At 32.6% G+C, this 25,179-nt stretch overlaps 1 pseudogene; it reads right to left on the reverse strand.

The window, feature by feature from the left end:
• Positions 1 to 16,608: 16,608 nt before the first annotated feature.
• On the reverse strand, positions 16,609 to 17,898 carry LOC125873782 (uncharacterized; annotated as a pseudogene).
• Positions 17,899 to 25,179: the final 7,281 nt, after the last annotated feature.

The raw sequence follows: 25,179 nt of genomic DNA on the forward strand, positions 1-25,179 counted from the left end.
CTAGTTGAATGTTTTTTTCTAATACATTCTAAGTTATTTTGAGACATTTGAATAAAGTTGCATTTGATTTCTTGTATTAATGCTTAAAGTCTTCTGCTAAGAGTTTAGCCAGGCCAAGGTTCCCTAGGCGGGACTGGCACTCGAGAACCACTGTGGGGCCAAGCAAACCCTTTGCCTGGTTAGACTCTCAGCGGAAAACTTTAAGCATTAATAAAATAAATCAAATGCAACTTTACACAAGTGTCTCAAAATAACTTAGAATGTTTTAGAAATAAACATTCAACTACCCAAAGTGGAAACTCAAGTCTTATAACAAAACAATTGAAATGCAAAGACTAAAGAACTATAGTTATATGTCTATGAAGCCTCTAATACTATGATGGATCTTGGTACAAGATCCCCAATCATCCTAACAGCTGAAATACTAAAACAATATAAAAAGGGATCCTCCAGAAAGCAAAGAGGATCACCAACTGACTCTGAATGCTGAACTGGATCAACGAAGCGCTGGATGTTGATCCTGGTTACTTGTATCTGCATTATGAAATGATGCGTTCAAATGGAATCAGTACATTGAATGTACTAGCATGCGAGAGGAAAGCTAAACATGACATAAGCTTAAACTGAAATCTGAAAGAAACACTTACCTCAACTTTACTCAACTCATGGATACTCAACTCAATGCAGAAATAAAACAGCAATAAAGATGCAATTTATAATAAGCATTTTAAACAAGTAGATAACATCTCAAAGTATTGGAAAATACAATAATATCCACTACAAGAAAAATGGTTTTTAGCGAGGGGAAATTCGATCGCTATAAGTTCGTCACCGGTTGCTAAAAGCTTTGTCGTTAAAAGTCGATGATCAAAAAAATCTAGTCGTTATTTTCATTTTAACGACCAAATTTTCCTTTCGTTTATTGTCATTCCAGTCATTGAAAACCTTCAATTACAGTAGCAAATTCAATTTGTATAAGTTCTTTTAACAACTAGATTTTACCTTTCTTAATTGTGTGTGTACTAGATTTAACAACCAAAAACGTGATCAGTATATGCTTATTATCGTAGAAATGTTTAAAAACTAAATAGTCATCTTTCTTGAATTGAGATATGTATTAACTTTCGTAGTTAATTACAAAGAATTAAGCATCACAATACAAAATTATACATATCAAAATTGTACGACTCCCAACTAAATGAGAATATTATGTAACATGTACACATGATATATAATATCATTAAACAACTCCTATAAAGATAAAAAGAAAATGTCTCTCTTGTGCTTCAACTTCTTTTAATTTCTCAGTCACATATAATTTCTCTGCACTTTCTTCAAGGTTCTTACGATTTCAATTTTTTGATTTGTACAAAGAAAAAAATCAATGTTAGTTTAGTATAAAGTACTCCAAATGGCTACTAGTTTACCTATTTTATTTAACAAAACAAAGCCTTAATATAGGTTGCTCAAAACAGTACACATTTTTAGTATGACAACAGATATAGTCACACAAACAACTAAGAGGAAAACAAATAAATGCAATCATAGATGGAATACTTCCTGGAACTCGATTGACAAGACAATGATTGTGGATCCACTTATTATGCCCTTTTTAAGTTAAAAAACCTATAGATATCCACCAAGTCACCCGCAACAAACAAAAGATTATGATACAAGATTGCAAGTGTACATATCTAACAAAAAAAATCTCTTTTTTAATATCTCACGTGACGTTTATATCTTTACCAGTCAATTTTGATTGCATATCATACAATACTTCCTACTCTATTTATGAAAAAATAGAGTCATCAAGCAAGACAAATCATTCTTATATAAGCAGATACTACCCAATGAAAATTTTGCAATGGCTAGGAAACAAACAAAAACCTCTTGAATATTTAGATAAAATCACCACTTTCCAAGCTAATTAACCATTTACCTCTTATGTGACCAATTCCTTACGTTTAAAGTATCGCCATGCTACTATAGGATATCCACCATCGTAATCACTCCCGCATAAAAAGCCACATCACGCTAAGAGATCATTTACTGACAAAGAGATGCATTGTATTACACATTAAAAGTTCACATCAATGACCATAGGTATATATACCTACAGTCAAATGTTACAAGTTTGTGTGTTACATTAAAAGTTCACATCAATGACCATAGGTATATATACCTACAGTCAAACATTACAAGTTTGTGTGGTAAGATGAAGTGATGGCTACATGAAAAATAATTAGACTCACACATGAGAAGGCAGAAGATATAAGTAGATAAAAATGTGTCATTTCTAAGAGTTAAAGTTACACAATCACACGGTTTTAAAATTTACCAAGTTATAATGGATACATAAATGATCAGATAGTGACTCAACAACACCAAAATCCCAACAAGAACTGTAATGTCCGTGAAATATATAATATAAGACCACTACAGAAAACCTGGAATGTGCTATTTAAGCATATTTAATAAAAAGAAAGTAAACTTGTAGTCGTCATTCATGTGATCTGTGATGCAAATTTGTCCCGATGATTAATGTGCAAAGATAGAAAGTATTAGCATCTTTTATTATAGAATTATAACTCGAGGACAAAGCAAGAAAGTGAAGTAACTGACCCAAAATTCTTCCAATTGTGCTGCATTGATGGCCAAGCCTTTTGCCCATCAAGAAGGCGCTTACATTTGGAACATGTGACAACAAAATATGGACATAATTATAAATACATTTTTTCAATGTATAGCTGCAAATTGGAACCTATCCTGCTTTAGTTACTATGTTGTTTAGCTGACATGCAACTAGCACATAATTATTTGAGGTACCATTATTCATAATTTTCTCACTAAGTGAATTCAACTACTTCATATTAATGAACATCAATTGCTTCATATTTAACATATAAGAGAACCATCAAGATGAAAAACCACATTCAAATTGGAAGTCCAACTTTAGTTTCTCAATGTCTTTAACTAAGGATATAAATGTAGACCTACTTTCATGTAAAATTTCTAAGTGGAAGCGCTAAAAATATCTCAACGGCCATATATTTCCAAGTGAGTAATCTCGGGCAGGTACTAATATTTGTCATATGCAGTCACAATTGGTCATTTACAGAGAGATCAGAGGCTCTTTTGATGTTTGTATTTGTGTTAATCAAATTGCAAAGGCATTAAAAAAATTTAAGTCCCAACTCCCGTTGTTGTTATTAATTCCAACATGTTTTCTTACTCTCTTTTATCATTGTCATTATATAGGTTCTTGAAAATAGTTTATGCACATATTTGGTTCACATCAATTAGTGGCATCGGTTAGGTCCTGATACTCTAATAGCTTTGTCAAATGTTCATTGCTAAACTATAGCGCATTAGAGATGCTTCAGTTAAACTGCACTGGAACTCATACTGTTTTCCATCTTATTTATTTTATTACATGATCTGTAAATTGAATCTCATTGAATTGAGTTCCTTTCCTAGGAGGTAACTGTTGTAGGGAAAATATTCTAATTTTTCAAAAATGGATAAAATTCAAAAACAATTAAAACTGAAAGGAAGAGAGTTAAACTAAACTGGATAGGGGAGTTCTAGCTTTTTCCTTATCCAACCTCATTATTGAATATTACCTCACCTAAGTTAAATATGAGAACAAAAGTTCTACATGAGCTATGAAAAAATAGAACTTCATACTATTATTTAAAGTAGTTTTTGGTTTTATAGTTTATTTCGAATTCTTAAAGGTAGTTCCTTTCAGATTGTCTAACTGGACAAACCTAAAACCTACTATTTGATAAGAAGGTTAGCAAACAAAAATTGAATTTCATTATCGTTTTGACTCAAGGGACTACGATTTCTTAGTTTACAATATTCACTTATAATTTTTTTGGTTTGGATAGACTAATTTTACGTCTAAGAATTATAGAAAGGAAGATAGAGAGGCCGAGTGGGTTCTTTCTCAGAAACCTCTATAAGAGATAATCACCAATGTTTGAACCTAAAAGTGAGGACCGTTTATGATTGTTGAACAAGCTATGCGTTGAGTCAAAATAGTCATGTCTCTCATATACATTTACTCACATCTAGTGTTTACATGAAATAAATAATTGCATGACGAGTGTCTTGCATACATATGCATAAGTATATTCACTTTGAAGATTATATGACTTGGTTTGGTATCATTTTGAAGCAGAGCCAACACAATTTTTAGCTGCAACTCATAAACTTAGAAAAATATCCAACGAACGAAGAGAATTTCATATGGTCAGGAAAAAATTTTATGGAGAAAAATTAATTGATCACTCGAAGATGATGCTAAAAGTTAATGTATTTTGTTTACTTTCTCTCAAAAGTTGTTTTAACATGGGTTCTTAAATTCTAATTTTGTCAACAGACAAGAATCAATTTATCAGATTCAACTAATGGAACATTTCCCTCATCCATAGTTATACAAATGAATCAGATTACACCTCACAAACACCAAAAAAATTTAGAAGTCATGCAACAAGCTTATTTAAACTCATACTATTTTAAAAATAACATTATCTAATACTCCATAACTACATGAATTAAAGCAGATATCAATTGTACAATTGAACTTCCTAAAGCAATGTAAAAAATAAAAGTTGTCGTCCTGTATAGCTCATATATTTGTTCCATTATGTGGAAAACTTTCCAGTAGTCATTTTTTTAGATACCATTTAAGAAACATAACTATGACTTTAGCTTTAGAAATCTAAAGAAGCTAGAGAAAGTCCTAACCATAACTACAGAAAGTAAAGCAGAACTAAAAACACAAAAAACTTCAGAAGTCATGTAACAAACTTAATTCACCTAAATCTATTTGTAAAAACATCAGCATGGAATACTCTATAACTATCGAGAGTAAAGAGGGTGTCAGAAATGCAAAAAATGCTAAAAATGCAGCAGAATATACAAAAAAACCACAATAAATTATTTCTAAAGATGTCTGTAGAGACCAAAGTACAAGAAACTACAAATATAAGATAGAACATTAATACTGCTTCATATCATATACTTCTTTTCAACAATAACACCAATTCCTTTTTTCCCTAATTGACTATCTACCATAATTTTTATTTTAAAAGGGGTGATTGCACCCAAAGTGGCCGATTTGAGAAATCCAAACAGAGGAGTTGAAAACAGAATGCGGTATATCAACACCCAAATATACTTGTGTATGTTACAGTTAACTTCTTTGGTAGAAAGTTGTGTGGTGGCTACTGTAATAAACAGTACTTACACTTGAACCTCTTTAATTCCTCAATTAGTCAATCACATCAATTATAAGAATTACCCGTAAATAAAATAAGTAATTAAAAAATAAGATGCACCTCACATATAAATACATAAACTAAAATTAATATGCACTTCACATATAAAAGCAAAAACTTACACTGATAAGAATAGCACTCTAAGAATACCTTTTTTAATCATTAGCAGCAGTTGAATAGAGCAAGACCAACATACAAGAATGTGCGATGAGCAATTACGAGAGAACTTGAAGTTCTTTTAACACAAATATGTGTTTGTGTCTGCAAAATAAATTCTCAACTACAATAACACAAGAAGATTCATAACAATTGATTTACAATTCTATTCACTCAAGAAGTATAGATCAAGCATAAAAAAATAGAATAGAGATTAGAGTAATTGATAGAGAAGTGTGATGTAACCTTGAGAAACAAGAGATTAGGTGATAAAGCTCAGATTGCAATACCATAGAGAGGAGGAACCGACTTGCTTATTTTCCTAATAAATTAGTAAAAGAGGAGATCTAGCAGATCTCTATGTTTTGGGAAGCGGTGGGTGAAGAGTTGCAGATCTGAAAAACAAAAAGGAAAACATATAATGCCTTTTATTTTTTATTATATACTCCCTCCGTCCCTATTTACTTGTCCATATTTCCTCTTTTAGATGTCCCTATTTACTTGTCCATTTTGACAAGTCAAGAAAGGACAAAAAAAATTTCCTATTATACCCTCATTTAAACTTCTTGAAAATTTAAACTTCCCCCAACATTGATTAGTTATCTTGAATAAATTTATTTTGGAATCATAATTAATAAGGGCAAAATTGTAACTTCACTATGCTAATCATTGTTGCCTTAATATGTGTGTCATTTCTAAAGTGGACAACTAAATAGGGACGGAGGGAGTATTAAGTAATATTAATTATTGGCTGAAATCAGGATTTTTAACATCCGGATATTATCTCTAGCTAATATTAAACTAAAAATTAACTTTTAACGAGTGGAAAAATTTTTTTGTTACATATATATTTTTAACGACCAAATTTGAACCTGATCGCTAAGAATTTGTTGTTAAATGTCAAATTTCTTGTATTGATCTCAGTTGTATATAAGAATACAAAAATAAACTTAGTTTGGGAGATTCTCTAACCAACAACCATCACTTGAGCTATGTGATGATATAACATCTCGCCCACACAGCCCGAACTGTCCTATAACTTGTCGGGATATAGAATGCCTCAACTAAGTAGATCCACTAGTCTATGCTAAAAAGCATTACAAAATCATCTAACAAGTATGACCCTTTCTACCCACGATGGCTACATGTTTTATGGAGACCTGAGTTATTATGAACTCATCCCATATCGGTGCTCAATACTACTCCCAAAATATACTCTGCTCATATGTTTAAAAACATAACTCTTTCTCTATGGATTGAGTTTATTACTCAAAAACTTATCTCTTAAAAGAGATGGAACTCAAAACTACTCATGAAAACTCATTTGGAAATCGGTGTTTCCTCTTATCTTAAATGTGAAAACATTTGATTTTTGTGAGTACTTAGTCCCCATACATCAATTTAAAGAGATACACATCTCCACTCTTTCTCAAACTCAATGCTTTAATGTTTAAAACAAGTTTAAAATGATTGTAAAAGACTTTTGAAAGACTCTAAGAACTCCCTTGACTTGACTCCTAGCTCTACCTTGAATTTGAATTATGGATTCAAGGGTTATGATCTCATGTTATAGATTATCTCTCGATGTTTACACGTACCTTAGAGTGTAGAAAACAACTAGAAAATATAGGTACGATTCGAGGGAACTCACACGGATATAAGAGGGAAAGGGTAGGGGACCTGGCGACCCTGGCGTACTAAGTGGCACAGGGCGCCAGACCTTATCCTGCAGAACCTGGGTTGGGGCGCACTGAGTGGCGTGGCGCCCCAGAACCCATCCTACACACTCCTCATGTTGGTTCACTAAGTGGCGCGGTTCACCAGCCCCCTGCCCAGAAAACCCATGAATTTTCTTGTTCATTTTTCAACCCTAAATTGTCTAGATTCGATAGAAACACTTAGATTTGAATACCCAACCACATTATACAAGAATCTACCCAAAACAACATTAAATCACATCAAATCATCTCAAGAACTCCTCCAAAACCAATAAATCAAGAATCAAATGAAACTTCAACAAAATTCATCAAGAACTTATATACTCTACTTTCAAGAATATAAATAGGTAAAAGGGTCAAATGCCCCCTCAAGCTTTAGCCATATTTTCAACTACACACTTAACCTTTGCGGGGGTCCTATTACCGCCCTGAACCTTCTTTTTTATATTAGTTCACCCTCATACAATGATGTGTCCACATACGTGAACTCACCTCCGTGAGGTGCATAACAACGTAATAAAATATCCATGTGGAGTCCAAATAATCCTCCCAACGGTAACTTTACTCTTTATTTAACCATACATTTATTTTTTTATTCTTTTCCCAATTCATTTATCTCCATCCCTTTTGTTCTTGAACAAAAGCTCTCTTCTTTGTTGTTCATCCACCATTTTCAAAGCTTGAATTTAGTTGTTGTATCTTCTCCAACTAAGATTGAATTTAGGGTTTGCAATTTTCTCAAATTTCATATTGAACAATCGAAATCTTCCCCAATTCGACAACTTGATTTTTTTTCACTTTGTGTTATTAGGGTTAATAATGTCAAACGCAAAATTGAATAAGCTATGCATGGGAGAATCAGACCCAATGCTCAAAATCATAGTACGATGCAAACATGGAAGTTTGTTGCATATGCAGACTTCTTGGTCGAAGTCGAATCCCAGAAGACGATTTTGGTCTTGCCCCTAGTATGGTGTATGTGACTTTTCTTCAATTTTTGGATTTTGTTGGGTTTAACTGATGTGAATGTTAATAACATTAATATTATTATTTTTTCAGGAGAACAATTTTATTTTTTTTCGATGGAGAGACAGAGAAGAAATCGATCTAAGATCCCAATTTATCCTCCCAAAATTGGTGAACAAAATCAAAGAGTTGGAAGATGAAGTTTGGAGGAGACAGATTCAAATCAATGAGCAACAAGTTCTGATTGATAATTTGGCATTAGAGAAGAGGTTCAAACGAAAATAATCAGATTAATACCCTTGAAAAAAGAATATTATGATAAAGCTTTCTATACCTAAAAGTACGATGGATTCCGCACCCCCGAAAAATGGTATCAGAGCTATGGATAAAAATAAATATATTAGTAGAAAAATAAGAAAAATAAGAAGAAAATTAAACAAATTATATCCAGAATATAAACAACCTAATATCACAAAAATTGATAACGATAAATTAGATCAATTAATAGATAATGTATCTAAAATAGAATATAAATATATTCAATATTTAAAGATACAATGAATAACGAGAGTAACGAATATAGAGAAAAACTTACTGAAATAATTATAGCAAAACGACAAGAATTAAGACATATGCAAAATAGACTTAACAGTAATATATTTGCAGGAATTTGTAAAAAATCTATAGTAGCACAAAGAAAAACTATTTTATATCTACAAATACAAATAGAAAACTTAGAATATAAACTACAACACAATTTATAAATGAATAAAGAAGAATACGCAATAGATGAAAAAACATATGAAAACTAAGACGGACTAAAAATAATGATAATATTTTCTAACCTAGGAAGAAGATATAAAAAAATAGGTGACAATCTAAGTTTAATGTTAGAACAAGAAACAGTAAAATTAGAAGATAATTTAACTGCTATGATAAGAATAACAAAAGAAAATAAAGAAATAGATAGAAAAAAAGAAATTGAAAAAATAAAACAACAAGCAAAAAAGAAAGTACGACAATTAGAAGAAGTAAAAAATACTAAAATAATAGAACTAAAAAAAGAACTGGCAATATTGAAAGAAATGTATGAAATTAAACAAAAAGAAAAAGAACAAAAAACAAAATTAGCAAATGAGATAAATAAATTTAAAGAAAAATTACAATTAGAAGAACTAGAAGAAAAAGAAGAAAACCAAGATAATCTACCTGAAATAGGAATTGATGAAATAAATAATGATGATCTAGAAGAACAACATTCAGAAACAAGCGAAACATCTACGAAACTTTTAACAAACATAGATACAAAGAATTTAGAATTAAATACAGGAGACGTAGACATGGATGAAAAATCAAGTACGTTAGGAGTAAAAAATCCAAAAAATCCAAGATACTATAATACAAAATATGGACAATATGATAGAGAAAAAACTATGTGGATTAAAGATTGAATAAAAAATGGACACCTAAACCAATAACTGAACAACATAATTTTTTAGATTTAGACTGTGTAGCAGATATAAATAAAACAATCCAATTATGGATGAGATATATATCAAAACAATTAATAGATAACAAAATAGGAATGACAGAAACACCAGGATATATAGAAAGAACACTTATAGGAATAGTAAAATTATGGCTACAAAATTTATCAGATGAAGTTTAAAAACTTTAAGTAATAAAAAAATTGATGGTGAATTAGCTACTACAACTATGGAAATATTATACAAATACGAAATAGCTATAAGAAATGAATTTAGTAATATGACAACAGAAGTAGAAGAACAAAATAAAGAAAAGATTATAAATAGGAATCTAATGACAAAATTAGCAATATGTAGCATGTGTTATATAGATGAATATACATGTGCATTTAGAGAATACTATTATAAATGAACATATAGCATAGAAGAAAGTAAAGAAATAAGAAAATTATATTTTACAAAATTACCAGAACCTTTTAATTCAAAAGTAATAAAAAGTTGGAATGAAGCAAGATTAATAGATACCTTAGGAACTAAAATGAAATTCTTACAACGATGGTTTATAGAACTATGTGAAAAATATAAAGAAGAAATAAAAATGAAAAAATATTGGTAAAAAACTTAGCATGTTGCAAAAATAAAACAGCACCCCAATTCGGTTGTACAAACAGATACTATAAAAAGAAATATAATAAAAAATATAGCTCAAAATATAAATATAAAAAACCAAGAAGACGATACTATGTAAAAAACTATAAAACTAAAAGACCATATAGACCAAAGAAAAAATTAACAGAATGTACTTGTTACAATTGTGGAAAACTAGGACATATAGCTAAAAATTGTACATTACCTAAAAGTCCAAAGAAAAAATAAATATCAGAAATACTGGTAGACAATGAAAAATATACACAAATAGAGTACGTAGATTATGAATTAGAAAGTGAAGATAGTATATATGAATTATCAGAAAACGAAACAGACGAAATGGAAAATAATTCAGTAATAGAATTAGATAATGAATACTATATAAATGACTGAAACAGATATACAAATAATAACTAAATATCAAGATGAAGAATCGACAGAACAAAAAATAATATTTGATAATAATATATTTGAACAAATAAAAGGAAAAGAATTAGACCTAAGCGTAGAAAAATATTCGAAATACCAACAATAAGAAATTGGTTTAAACGACAAAAAGAAGAAAATTATGTAGTAAGTCAAAGAGAACATATCATAGATTGCAAATACATCAAAAGAAAGGCTAAAATACCAATAATAAACAAACGAATAATAAATAAAGAAATACAAGATATTAAGGCTAAAAATCCAATTAAATGTGTACATTTAGGAGGAACAGAAATACTAATAAAAGCATGTTTTGGAGAAGGAATAGATACACCCATAGAAATACACTTAGTGGATTATAGAATTATACAACCTATAGAAAAAAGTAAAATAAGTGCAGTAAAAGGTAACCTCATATATCAAAAATTTAAATTTATAATAAGTGCTAACTACTCAGTAGCAATAAATGACAGAAATATAGATAAATCACTAGTATTATATTGGAAAATGACAGGGATAGAACTAGCCCCAGGTAGTAAAACATTTACAGCTAGATGTAAAAACTTATATGTTTTAACAACAAAACATAAAATAATAGCAAAAAATAAAATAAAAAAATAAAAATAGAAAATCATTTTGAAAGAATAGTTACAATCATAGATAATAATGATTATAGTTATAATGAGATTGATATATAGAAGAAGATTTAGCAATAGTAAAAGAAAGATTAAGCACATCAAAAAGAATAAACTATGAAATACCCCAAATATCATCAAAAATGAGTACCTCAAGAAGAATAGATAAAACTCCACAAAAACCAACGGAAGAAGAAATAGAACCATATCATTACTAAATAACGGGAGTAATGGAACAACGAAAATACTTAATATTAATAAATACAGGACAAGAAGAAAACTATATTACAAGAGAATTAGTAACAGAAGATGAAATAATAACTACTGAACAATTATGCCCTGAACTACCAAAGGCATTAATATATACCGAAGAAACTACAGAAAAGAAAATAATCATTGGAGGAGTACCAATAGTAATAAAGTTTAAAGTATATCAAGGAGATAAAAATATCACTTTAGGAATAAAATGGTTAGAACAAATAAAACCATATAATTTAGAAGACAAACAGTTAACAATAAATTATAATAATAAGAAGATAATAATAAAAATTATAATAATAAGAAGATAATAATAAAAAGAACTTTCTTATGATAAAAACATGAAAATATATATACTTGCAAAAATAATAATAGAAGGATATTACAACAGATATTATATACCATTGATAGACACAGGAGCAGAAGCTAACATATGTAAATACAATTGCTCACCAGAAGATAAATGGGAAAAATTAAAAACACCGAAAACAAGATTTAATAATGAAGGAAGCATGATCACATATAAGACAAAAAATATAAAAATACAAATATGGGATAAGATATTAACTATAGAAGAAATATATAACTTTGAATTGACCACAAAAGATATGTTATTGGGAATGCCATTTTTAGAAAAGTTATACCCACATATAATAACAAAAACACACTGGTGGTTCACAACACCATATAAACAAAAAATAGGAGCAAAAAGAGTGAATAACAAAAAACGGAAAACAACATAATGGATAAAAGGTAGTGAAAAAATTACACAAAAATTAGAAAATATAAAAGAAGAAGACCCTAAAATAGAATTAATTATATTCTCTATAGATAAAGTAAAAATAATCCAAGATAAGTTAGAATTATTATATAGTGAGGATCCTTTACAAGGATGGGAGAAACATAAAACAAAAGTAAAAATTGAGCTAATTGATAATAATAGTATAATAACCCAAAAACTATTAAAGTATAATTTTAATGATTTAACCCAATTCAAGATACATATAAATGAATTACTAGAAAAATGATATATACAAGAAAGCAATAGTAAGCACACAAGCCCAACATTTATTGTAAATAAACATAGTGAACAAAAAAGAGGAAAAAGTAGAATGGTTATTGACTATAGAAATTTAAATGCAAAAACTAAAACATATAATTGCCCAATACCCAATAAAATATTAAAGATAAGACAAATACAAGGATATAATTATTTTAGCAAATTTGACTACAAATCAGGATTTTACCACTTAAAGTTAGAAGAAGAATCTAAAAAATTACAGCATTTACAGTACCACAAGGATTCTATGGAATGTATTACCATTTGGATATAAAAATGCACCAGGTAGATATCAACACTTTATGGATAACTACTTTAAACAACTAGAAAATTGTATAGTATACATTGATGATATATTATTATATTCTAAAACACAAGATGAACATATAAGATTGTTAGAAAAATTTGTACATATCATAGAATACTCAGGTATAAGCCTAAGTAAAAAGAAAGCAGATATAATGAAAAAACAAATAGAATTCTTAGGAATACAAATAGACAAAAATGGTATAAAAATGCAAACACATATAGTACAAAAGATAATAAATTCTGAAGAACAAATAGATACAAAAAAGAAATTACAATCATTTCTAGGATTAGTAAATCAAGTAAGAGAATATATACCTAATTTAGCAGAAAATTTAAGACCATTACATAAAAAATTAAAGAAAGATGTAGAATATCATTTTGATAATAAAGATCAAGAACAAATACGAAAAATAAAATTATTATGTAAAAAATTACCTAAACTATGCTTTCAGATGAAAATAAAAAATTCACCTATATAATGGAATCAGATGCAAGTGAAATAAGCTACGGAGGAGTATTAAAATATAGATATAATAAGGAAAAAGTAGAACACCATTGCAGATATTATTCAGGAACGTTTTATAAATCCCAAAATAAAATGGGAAATAAATAGAAAAGAATTATATTTTAAATGTTTATTAGCTTTTGAACCATACATTGTATATAACAAATTTATTGTAAGAACAGATAATATGCAGGTAAAATGGTGGATAACAAGAAAGGTACAAGACTCAGTAACAACCAAAGAGATACGGAGACTAGTATTAAATATATTAAATTTTACATTTACAATAGAAGTAATATGTACTGACAAGAATGTTATTGCAGATTACATCTCAAGACAAAGCTACCCAAACTGAGAAAGAAAATACTATAGAAGAAATACTCAAAGCTATGAACCTACTTTGCACAAAAGTAGAAAATATTGACAAAGAGCTACAATAAATAAAAAGTTAGCAGCATGACTATAAAAATGCTGAGCTAAGTCGATCAGAAGACTTAAAAATTCCAGAGCTACAAGGTGACGTTGGGAAACACCTAAAAACTCATAATGACTTGTTACATGCAGCTACAGGAAGCAAATCTGCAACAAGAGAAGAAAAAACCAGATATGTTAATACTAATATGAATAAAATATTCGAAAAACCGTTTATGCCAAAAACCCAAAAAGATCCATTATTCATACCACCTCAGCTAAACACATATAAAGAAAGCCTAGGACAAAACAAAAAGACTTATAACCATATAACCAGAGCCTACATAGAAAACATCCATAAAATACAGACTTTTCTGAACCAGAATCCAGATCCAAAAATATAAATAAAACCCATGAATATTATATTACACAAAATCTACAGGGATATAATAAGCTGATTGCACAATCGGGAACAAGTACCAATCTAGTAGGAACTTGCTACAACTATGGACTATTAAATACCGTATATACCCAAATAGGAGATGAGATATCAGCAATACCAGAGTTACACAAGGCATTTATGCATTATAAAAGGATAACTAAAGGAACACTCTTTTATATAAAGTTCTATTCAGCACCAGCAGAAATATTGTATGACGAAATTAAACCTATCATACAAGTTATAAAAATTGGATTGACTAGAGAAATGATAATACCAGAGAAAATAGAACGACAAGGCGAGATACAAAAGATCGAGATACCAGAATTTTATGCAAGAAAAAGAATTATTGGAATAGCTACTGTTTTAAATGAATTGACATTCAATTATTTAAATGGAAATTCAGTATGGAGTTATTATTCAAGGGAGCAAACTATGAAATATTCAAATTCCAGAGAAATTAGAGAAGCAGATATGGAAGAAATACGATAATGGATACTAAGCTTATTAAAACCAGAATACCAGCCAACTACAATAGCGATACGGAAGAATTTTATTTCACCGGAGATAATGACAAAATATTGCAAGACTATTGGACACAGATACCCAGATCACCAATGTTCAAAGTGTTATGGAAAAGATAACGTATTTCCAGTTGTCCAGCTAGAATAAAGAATCACCAGACAAGATAAGAAGCAAGAGACAAAAGATGACAAGATAAATTAAAGTTGTTTGACTTATTGTAAAAAAAGTTAGTGGAGTAGGAATATGTAAATTAAGTTAAGACAAGTGTAAAGTGGTAGGTGTGCATTATTAGTAAAGTGGTAGGTATACATTATTAGTAGACAAGTGTAAAGTGGTAGGTGTGCATTATTAAAGTAAAGTAGTGTGCGGATAAATGAAAAGTAGAAATAGTATAGGACAGATGTAAAAATAGTATAGGACCGATGTAAAGTATAGAAACATCTCTACTTGTATAAATAGAGAGCCATTAGTCACTTCTAAGGTAAGACTTTCTCAACGGAAAGCAAGCCTCTTTGTAAACAAAAATATTTCAATAAAATATCAAATTTCCAATCTAAGATATGGATCAAAACACAACAGAAATTACACTCATAGAAAAATAGGTATATCTATTTATGATTATGCGTAGCTAAATCTATTGATTCCTGAATATCATAGCATGATAAAATAAGTTTATATTAGTTATTATATTCTAAAATTATTTGAAGCATGTTTCTAGTTTGCTAACATGGGAAAAAAAAGGAAAAACTTCCAGAACTATGTCATCCTAAGGTTGAAACCGTAGGCAAGAAAAGCCGTGAGGGGAGTAAACAAAGTTGAGGCGCTGTTTAGGAAGAAAGTACCTTTGAAGGTACGGTGTTAGTAGTGACAGGAAAGCATGATTGAAAATAATCTAGTTTATAGTAATCTAATATGAATAATATTCATTGTGCATATGATATGAGGGAATTATTGATTAAAACAGCAGAACATTAATATGACTACTTACCCACATGATAAAATGATATTAACTTATGAAACATTGAATTTATATATTCTAAAAGATATAGAAATAATTGAATTAAGAAGAATAATATGGGATAAAATATTTAACTTTGAAGAATTAGAAGTAGCGACTCAAACCTAGTATGAAATAGATGAAATAGATATAGACCTAGAACGAATTAATATTAGCGATCTAGAATTAGAATACTCAGACTAATGATAAATTACGAATACCTCCAATATTGGCAAGCAAATATTGAAAATATAACATTATTAGGAGACGTAATAAAAGAAAATATAGAAATATATCAAAGAACCCAAGATATTCAATATATAGAATATATTCTAGAAAATATAAAAGAAATAATCAGATTAATACCCTGGAAAAAAGAATATTATGATAAAGCTTTCTATACCTAAAAGTACGATGGATTCCGCACCCCCGAAAAATGGTAATAGTGTACGTTTGATTGGAAGGTCATTTTGTGTATTTTGATTTGTGTTGTTGCCTTGTTCATCAATAACCTATTTCAAAGTAGGCTTCATTCAAGTATTGAACTAATTGAATTGCCATAACGTATGTGAGTAGTGAGTAGTGAAAGGAGTTGAAACTCTCTTTGGTTGGCATGTGTAATATGAGAAATTTTGTATATCAATATCATGAATCTTTTCGGATAAAGTAGTTGATATAGTAGTGTCTATATGACAACAAATAAGGGAGAAATTAAATAAAAATAACACCATTTGTAAAATAGAAGGCCTTTAATAGACATAATCGATTGTAAAACAGGCCTCACATAAGGTCAAACTACAATCAAAAACCAAAAACCAAAAAGAAAAACATAATTTGATGTTCAATACTAATACATCATCATTCAAAATGAGAAATGTTTTCATGCCTACTTAAAACAGTACTACAATATCATTACTTCCTAGATTAGATTGTTTGAACTACTTCCTCTTAATTTTTTTCTTTGTTCCTCTCTCATTTCTTGAAGTTTTCTTGTTGAGATTACTGCTTTTCCATTCCATTTCAACTTGGGTGCAGTACTTGGTTTGTAACCTATATCACCAGTAACATCAGCAAATTTTGTCACCTTTGTTGTACCAGTAGAGAAAATCTTACAACTTGACATCCCAGGCTGTATTCAAATTATGAAATAATTAGTGAGTGAGTGAGTTTGTAGTTAAACATAAAAAAAATAGTATAATTGAATCAATACAAAACACTTACATTAAGAGCTTTGAATCCATTTTCAGCTTGAAACACACCCATTCCAATGACTGCTTGCCTTTTGTATGAGGTTGTGCTTCCTCTACCCCTTCCTATTCCTTTGTTACTATTAGTTAACTGGTAATCAACAGGTGTAGAAGATCCAACATGGTAATTAGCAGGTGATGGACATGTAGGAGGTGCAATAGCTATTGCAGGTGGTCTTCCTCTTGCACTCTTTGCAGGTGCTACAGATGCATTAGGTGTTGTAGGTGCAATAGGTGGTCTTCATCTTGCACCTTTTTTAGGTGCTGCAGATGCACTAGGTTCTGCAAATGCACTTGGTGCTGCAGGTGGTCTTCCTCTTGACCTCTTTGCAGGTCCTGGAGATGCACTAGGTGCTGCAAGTGGTCTTCCTCTTGACCTCTTTACAGGTCCTGGAGATGCACTAGGTGCTGTAGGTGGTCTTTCCCTTAACCTCTTTGTAGAATGCTCATCTTTTGTTTGTGATTTCTATAAATATAGTTAAAAACAATTGTAGTTATTACATATGAGATCTCTATCACATACCAAATTAAAGTTAAAAATGGTTACCTTTGGTCTGCCTAAACCTGAAGTTTTGCCCTTTCCCTTGTCTGTATTTGATGGTTCTTCCCTTGTTGATGACTAAACCCTTTGTGGACATCCTCTCTTGTTGTGGCCTCTAACATTACAGATACTACATGTCATGGCAAGTCCAGTTCTAGATAGCTTTCCAGATTTTTTACTCTCACCAGCTTCCTTCTTTCTAAGTTTACCTGGCCTACCAGGCATGATTTTTATTTCTGGTGGTGCAATTGTGGGGTTAGTAGATACAGGCCACATCTCCATGTTTGTGACATGTTGAAGGACATTGGCATAAGTCCTCAAGTAAGTTGCCTTACTATAGCAGTTGTCAATGTAGTCAAGAGGTTCACATTTCTTAAAGTAAATGGCAGCCACAACATGTGCACCTGGTATGCCTTTTAACTGCCATACCCTACAACTACAAGTCCACATACCAAGATCGACACTGTGTTGAAATGGTCCTTCTCTCACTTCAAATCCATCAACTCCATTAAATTCAATATTACAATTCATTGACCTATGAATATTCTCCTGTAGTACCTTCAAAGACATTGGAGAGAAATCGCACATCCAAGTATTTGTGAACTCTCTTAACTTGGCTATTCTTTATAGTCAAGAATTTTGCCAAATTCCACAATATGATCACCCATGATATTTTTCAACACTTCAGCTCTTGCCCTCCTAACAGTAGTCTTGCCAACATGAATTTTAAATTTTTTCCTTATCAACTCTTACAACTTGAAAACTCTTATATTTGGCTGCTCATTAATCCTTTTTCTAAAATGTGTAGATATGAACTTTGCATTACACAAATAATTTCTAGTTGTGTTGTTACAACTATGCTTTGGATTGTAAGTCTTTATCATGAAATCATTTGTTGTTTTGTCAAGACATGCAAACAAAAGCCATGGACAACCATCCTTGCACCTACATCTAACTCTTTTTGGGTCATTCACACACTTCTCTATTTGAACTCTTTTCTGGACAACATATTTACTAACTGTTCTTCTAAATTCATTCACATCTGCAAAGACCATCCCCAACGACCATACAACTTTCTTGGCAGTAGGATCATGTATAATTTTCTGATTATTTCGCCTCCTCCTTGTTTTTACAGTTCTTGGTAAATTTACTCTTTCAGATTCAACACATTCATCACTAAATTCATCTTCATCTATTTCAAAACTTCTATTACCAGAACTTGCAAAATAAGGCTCATCACCTCCTAATTTTCCTTCAACACTTATTTTACCTGTTTGAATTTCGTCAAAACCTAAATCTGCTCCAGCTTCACCTACTGGTACCTCTTTAGTATCAGTTGGTACTCTCTCTTTTCTTTTTCTTCTCTGAAAAGATCTATTTTCAGCCTCAACTCCCTAACCTCTTCATGTACATCACTACCATAGTCCTCATTATCATCTCCCACTAATCCACATTCAGACTCAACACTATCTTCAGTTGAGTAATCAGAATCCTCTTCTTCTAAGAAATTAGATTCAACAGCGCCTGAAACTAGATCATCAACATCTTCAGTACTAGGATTTGCAGCAGTGACAGGAGTTGTAGTGGAAGGAGATCTAGGAGCAGCAGTTGTAGTGGGTGGAGTTTTAGTGAAAGGAGATCTTGGAGCAGAAGTTGTAGTGAGATGAGTTGGGGTAGAAGCAGATCTAGTATCAAAGGTAGTAAAAGGGTCTTCACCTACCCCACTTTGTTCATTTACTTTATTAAAAGTTGAACCAGATTCCTCAATATCCTTATGAGGAACATTTTCTAATAAAATAAGGGTGGGGTCCACAACTGCATCATCAATCAAGTGCTTTACATATACCTCCACAATATCTCCATCATCCAAAGAACAACTTAAGTCTAAAATATCCATATCATTATGAATATCTTCCAAAATACCACTGTTAGGAGGTTTAATACTAAATGTGCAAGTTGTTGTGTATCCTAATTCTTTAATGTAGCCTTTTAACTCAAAATAGGACAGTCCATCCACATCAACATCCAAAAACTATGTAACTTTCCCACCACTATAAACTGGCTGTCCACTACTCAAATCTAATACTCCACCGTGATACCATCTTAAATTAACCAAAATAAATCCACTCTTCTCCTACCTGAACAGAGGTAATACTAGTAAGGAATGAGAAACTCTACTTTCTGAGGTTGTACTTTACCAGTAAACTACAAGACTGTATAAATTCATGAAAACAAGTAAATAACTATTAAAATCCCTAATAAACTACATACTACGACACACATATCAAAATAGCATTTGAATGCGCAGTGCAACAAAACCTAATCAAACACTACCATCAAAACTAAAATCAAATATCAACATAACATTCAGTTGGTAAAGAATAACCTTCAATTAGAACTAACCCTAATAAACATTAAAAGGCCCTAATAAACTCCACACTACAACACACCATAGTCAAAATAGCATTTGAATACGCAATAAAAATAAAACCCTAATCAAACACTTCAAAATAGTATTCGACTAGTAAAGATCTAACCGTTTCTCAGAAGAAATAGTAAGTAAGCTTTCCGAGCAACGTGAGTAATGGAAGACCGTAGAGAAAAGGAAGAAGAACTAGAGATTTAGGAAGAAGATCGTAAAGATTAATCTAAGGAAGAAGAATGAGGATCAATTAGGTTCGTAAAAGGTAAAGGTAAAGTTTTATGATACGTGTCAATTTGTGAGTCGTGTAAAGTCATGGGGTCCACTAATATATACGTGGATAGCGCGTGTATATAAACATTTTTTATAAATCTGGTTTATGTGGACACATCAGGGTCTGAGGGTGAACTAATATAAAAAAAAAAAGGTTCAGGGGGGTAATAGGACCCCCGCAAAGGTTAAGTGTGTAGTTGGAAATATGGCTAAAGCTTGAGAGGGCATTTGACCCTTTTCTCAATATAAATACACTGAACATAATCATGATTGGCGTGTGGGTGAATGAAAAAAAGGTTGTGTGATCTCACATACCTTTTAGGGATTAACCCTTGGCGAAATTTGAAAGTGTAATCTCAAGAACTCGACAAAACCTTGGCTTTTCTCCTCTTTTCTCCTATATTCTCTTCTCTCAAAGCCTTAGTGTTAATGTTATACCTCGGAAACTAGTAGACTAACCTAGAAGCCATAAGTTAGGGTGCTAGGGTTTGATATGAGGATTAGAGTCGTAGATGAGACTTCCCATACTTTTTTTATTATTATTTTAACGACCCTTGGAGGGGTCAGGGGCTTAGCATCACCCCCAGACCTTAGCATAAATAAAGAAAAATTACAAGGAGGGGGACATAAACCTAACCTCCGAACCTATGGTGGTTCAGTAATTGATTTACCCGGGGGTTAATCAACTCATTACCTTACAAAAGAGATAAACCAAGAAACTAAGCACCTAAGAGAGGACTCCTCTCAATACAAAGCATCTAGGAATCGTAAATAAGGGAGACTCTCCCCTTACAAAAATAAACACTATACCTATTCTATAGAGCTATGATTTTCGATCATAGTTAGATTGAGAGGATTAGAATCGGCTCAAGGAGGTTCTTTGATCCTCTTGATTTTCCTTCTTCTGAAACTTGCCATCTCGATCATGTCTAATTGATAATAGGCTCTAGCTTCTTTTGGTAATTGTTGATTGTTGCAAAATATATGGGGACTTGTCAATTTGTGACTTTGTTTCGATAGGGAGTCAGCCATACAGTTGGCTTCCCTAAAGGTGTGTTTGCATCGAAAAATGTGTGCCTGTCTGATGAGCTCCTGAAGCTGTTGTAGCTGTGTGTTGATATTCCATGGAGGGGTGGCTTTCTGCGTGATCCAGTTCACTAATAGCTGCGAATCCACCTCCAAAATTACACTCTTGTAGCCCAGTTGGATTACCCATGACATGCCAAATATGGCTGCTCCTATTTTCGCTTGGTTTTTAGTGCCTTCCTCCAATGGCGTAGCAAAGGCTAATAACATTGCTCCTGTTTGGTTCCCTAAGGATACCACCTGCTCCAATTCTTCCAGGATTGGTGAGTGCACTGCCGTCTGTGTTAAGTTTGACCCACTGATCTGGAGGTTTTATCCACTTAACGGACATCACTTTAGTATCATGAACACACTTTTCTCCCAGCTGAAATAATTCCTTCCATTTTGAAGGCCATTTGATATGGAGAAAACTTGCATTCATTAGTTTATAGTTGTCCTTATAGATTGCATATTTGACTCGACTGATGTTAGACGACTTGCCTCCATATTTACTAGCGCAACGATTCTTCCAAAGGTTCCAGGAAATGAAAATTGGTGTAGCTTGTAGTAGTAGCTTGTGTGCCTCATTATGGTACTTAGTTGACCACCACTGTATGATGAGTTGGGGGAGGGAACTGTGCTCTATGATGATTCCAGCAGCTTCTGCAAAACTTCTCCACACATATATCACAAATCGTCCAGTGTTGAATGTATGTTCTATCGTATCTAGACCAGACCTGTTACAACAACAGAAACAATTTGTAGGCTCATTGCCAAAGCTGGTTAGTTTCTCGTTAGTAGGAAGTTTACCACGTAAAGTTCTCCACAAAAGAAAAGAAACTTTAAAAGGAATACTCTTATGCCAAATGAATGTGTTGAACATTGTTTTGGTCCTCTTCTCCCTGATCTCATTCCACGCAGAGGAACATGTAAACTTTCCATCGCTGGTGAGTTTCCAGATAGCCTGATCAGGAATATCCTGTTGTATTTAGAGTTGTGTAGATAGTATGTCAACGAGATAGTTACTAGGGGCTAGTTGAGTGAGCATGTTTATGTTCCATTGTCCCCCAACCCAAAACTCTGCTACAGTGATGTTGTTGAATCTATTACTGTCATGGGAGAACTGTGCAAGGGGTACGACACCAAGCCAATTGTCCCACCAAAAGGAGCAATTGCCTGAGTTGAGCTTCCACAGAATGTGATCCTCAATTCTATGTTTATTGTGCATCAGATGTTTCCAAGTTAAGGATTCTCCTGTGTCCCATTTCTTGCTAATAGGATTGGATCTTTGACAGTATTTGGCCTTCAAAAAATCTCCCCACAGGGTTTGTTTGGATCTAAAGCACCACCATTGTTTGTATTGGAAAGCCTTGCATACATCCGTAAGATTTCTCATGCCAATACCTCCCTGATCATAAGGAAAGCTTAAGTGTTTCCAAGAAGCCCAATGGTATTTTTTCCTCTCCTTCCTCCATCCCCAGAAGAAGTTAGCCATGATACCTTGGACCTGCTTTAGGATAGTAACAGGGGGAGTCACTACTGATAAGAGGTGGATACGTAGTGATTGCAACACATGTTTGACTAAAATTGCTCGACCACCATAGCTCAACAATCTTGTTTGCCAACCTGTAATTCTGCATAGAACTCTGTTAATAAGGTCAGAAAAGTAAACAGTCCTTGGTCTACCCACAAATAAGGGGCAACCAAGGTAAGTAAGTGTGCCCTCCCTCAATTTGAAGCCTATGATCCTCTTGATCCTATCCCTAGTGCTATTAAAGGCACTAGTATGGACCATGAAGTGGCTTTTGTCACAGTTAATCAGCTGGCCTGAGGTCTCTTCATAAATCTTCAGGGTTTGCATAATGAGTTTAAGAGTTTTCTGCCTTCCTGAGGTGAAGAGTATAATATCATCAGCAAAGCTTAAGTGATTCACTTGTGGACCCCTTGTTTCCATGAGAAAACCAGAATAGTCCGGATTGTTGTGGAGTCTGTTTAATGATCTGGACAGGACCTCAGCTCTTAAAATAAATAGGGCCGGGGATAGTGGGTCACCTTGTTTGAGACCTCTAGTGGATTGAAAGAAACCATGTCTTTTGCCATTGACGATAATAGAATACCAATTGTTAGCCATGATCCTCCAAACCATATAAATAAAGACTTCCTCAAATCCCATTCTTCTTAATATACGACCAAGAGACCCGATCATATGCTTTAGCCATGTCTAATTTAATAACAACATTGCTCCCAATGTTTGGCTTCTTAATATGATAGATGATTTCTTGTGCCAGCATAATGTTTTCTGATATGCTTCTTCCTTTGACGAATCCAGTTTGGTTGAGAGAAACCAAATTCGGTAGAATAGGACTAAGTCTAGAGCTCACTATTTTAGATATGATCTTGCTAGTGAAGTTACTAAGACTGATAGGCCTGAATTCATTGAGCTTGTTGGGGCTGTTCACTTTAGGAAGAAGCACTATGCAAGAATGAGAAAAATACTTGGGAATCATTTGACCACAAAAGAATGCATAGATGACATCAAGGAGGTCATGCTTAATAATATTCCAACACTTTTGAAAAAAATGTCCATTCATCCCATCCGGACCAGCTGCAGAGTTAGGATTCATAGAAAAGATCACTTCCTTCAACTCTTCCAAATTAGGCATGATAGTTAGGCTGTTATTCTGCTCCTCAGTGACCATCCTGGGAATACACTCCAATGCACCCTCATTGATGAGGTTGTTTTCCCCTGTAAATAGTTCTTGGAAGTGGTCACAGGCAGCTTCAGCAATAATATCATCCCCCTGCATCCATTCCCCATCTTCCCTGATAAGCTTGTGAATGAATAATTTCTTTCTTCTTCCCCTTATCAGTGAATGGAAATATTTTGTGTTGCAATCACCCTCTTTGAACCATTGTAATTGCGTTGACAACAACATATTCATCAATTAAAGGACCTTTATTCATTTGACAATTTTCAGACCTTTTATTCGGAGGGACATTAATAGAAGGGTCCATGTATTGTGTACGTAGAGGAGTGATATCCATGCCCAATTGATCATCAACCATGATAAACTTCTTACAGACTTACCCCTCCTTTTGTTGTTTCTCCTGTTGGTCACTGTTTTGTTGTTGTATGTTCAGTCTCTTTTTTGCAGCTTCTCTTTTTTTCTTGCTAGGCTTGTTCTTTCTTTTGGGAGTGTTCTCTTGGTTACTAGTACTTGCTTTGGCCCCCATATCTTTTGCCATGGAACCTTTATTGTGTATGCCTGTAGGTCTTACTTCCACTCCTGTAGGTCTTACTTCCACTTGCTGATGTTTCGTATTTTTTCCGGTATCACTTTGCTTTCCTGCTCCTGATTGTTCTTGTTTTTGTACCTTCTGTTGGTCTGAATTAGGGTGTTGGATTGTAGTGGTAGCAGGAGCTCTAAAGTCTAGACTATGTTCAAGGTGTGTAACCTCATGCATAACATGAGTCAAATTCCCCCCTTTGGACCCCCCTTCCTGCAAGTTAGTATGTCTCTCCTGACAACCCTCATCCATCCCTCCTTCAGCTTCAACAATGCCAGTAAGATAAGAAGTAATGGGGTTTATGGGATTTGGGAGCATTGAGTCAATACCTGTGCTCTTGTTATTTGCTTGCTTTTCTGATTGCTTGGTCTGTGCTCTTTGATTGGGTTCTGATTTGGACCTGTTTTGTGCTCCTTGGGCGGTTGTCTTTTCATTGTTGTTAGGCTCCTGACTATCTTCAGACGGTTTTCCCTGCACTTTAAGGTTAGTAAAAGAATTATGATTAGGAATGTTGT

This window comes from Solanum stenotomum, chromosome 8 (assembly GCF_019186545.1).
Source record: "Solanum stenotomum isolate F172 chromosome 8, ASM1918654v1, whole genome shotgun sequence".
Classification (NCBI taxonomy): domain Eukaryota; kingdom Viridiplantae; phylum Streptophyta; class Magnoliopsida; order Solanales; family Solanaceae; genus Solanum; species Solanum stenotomum.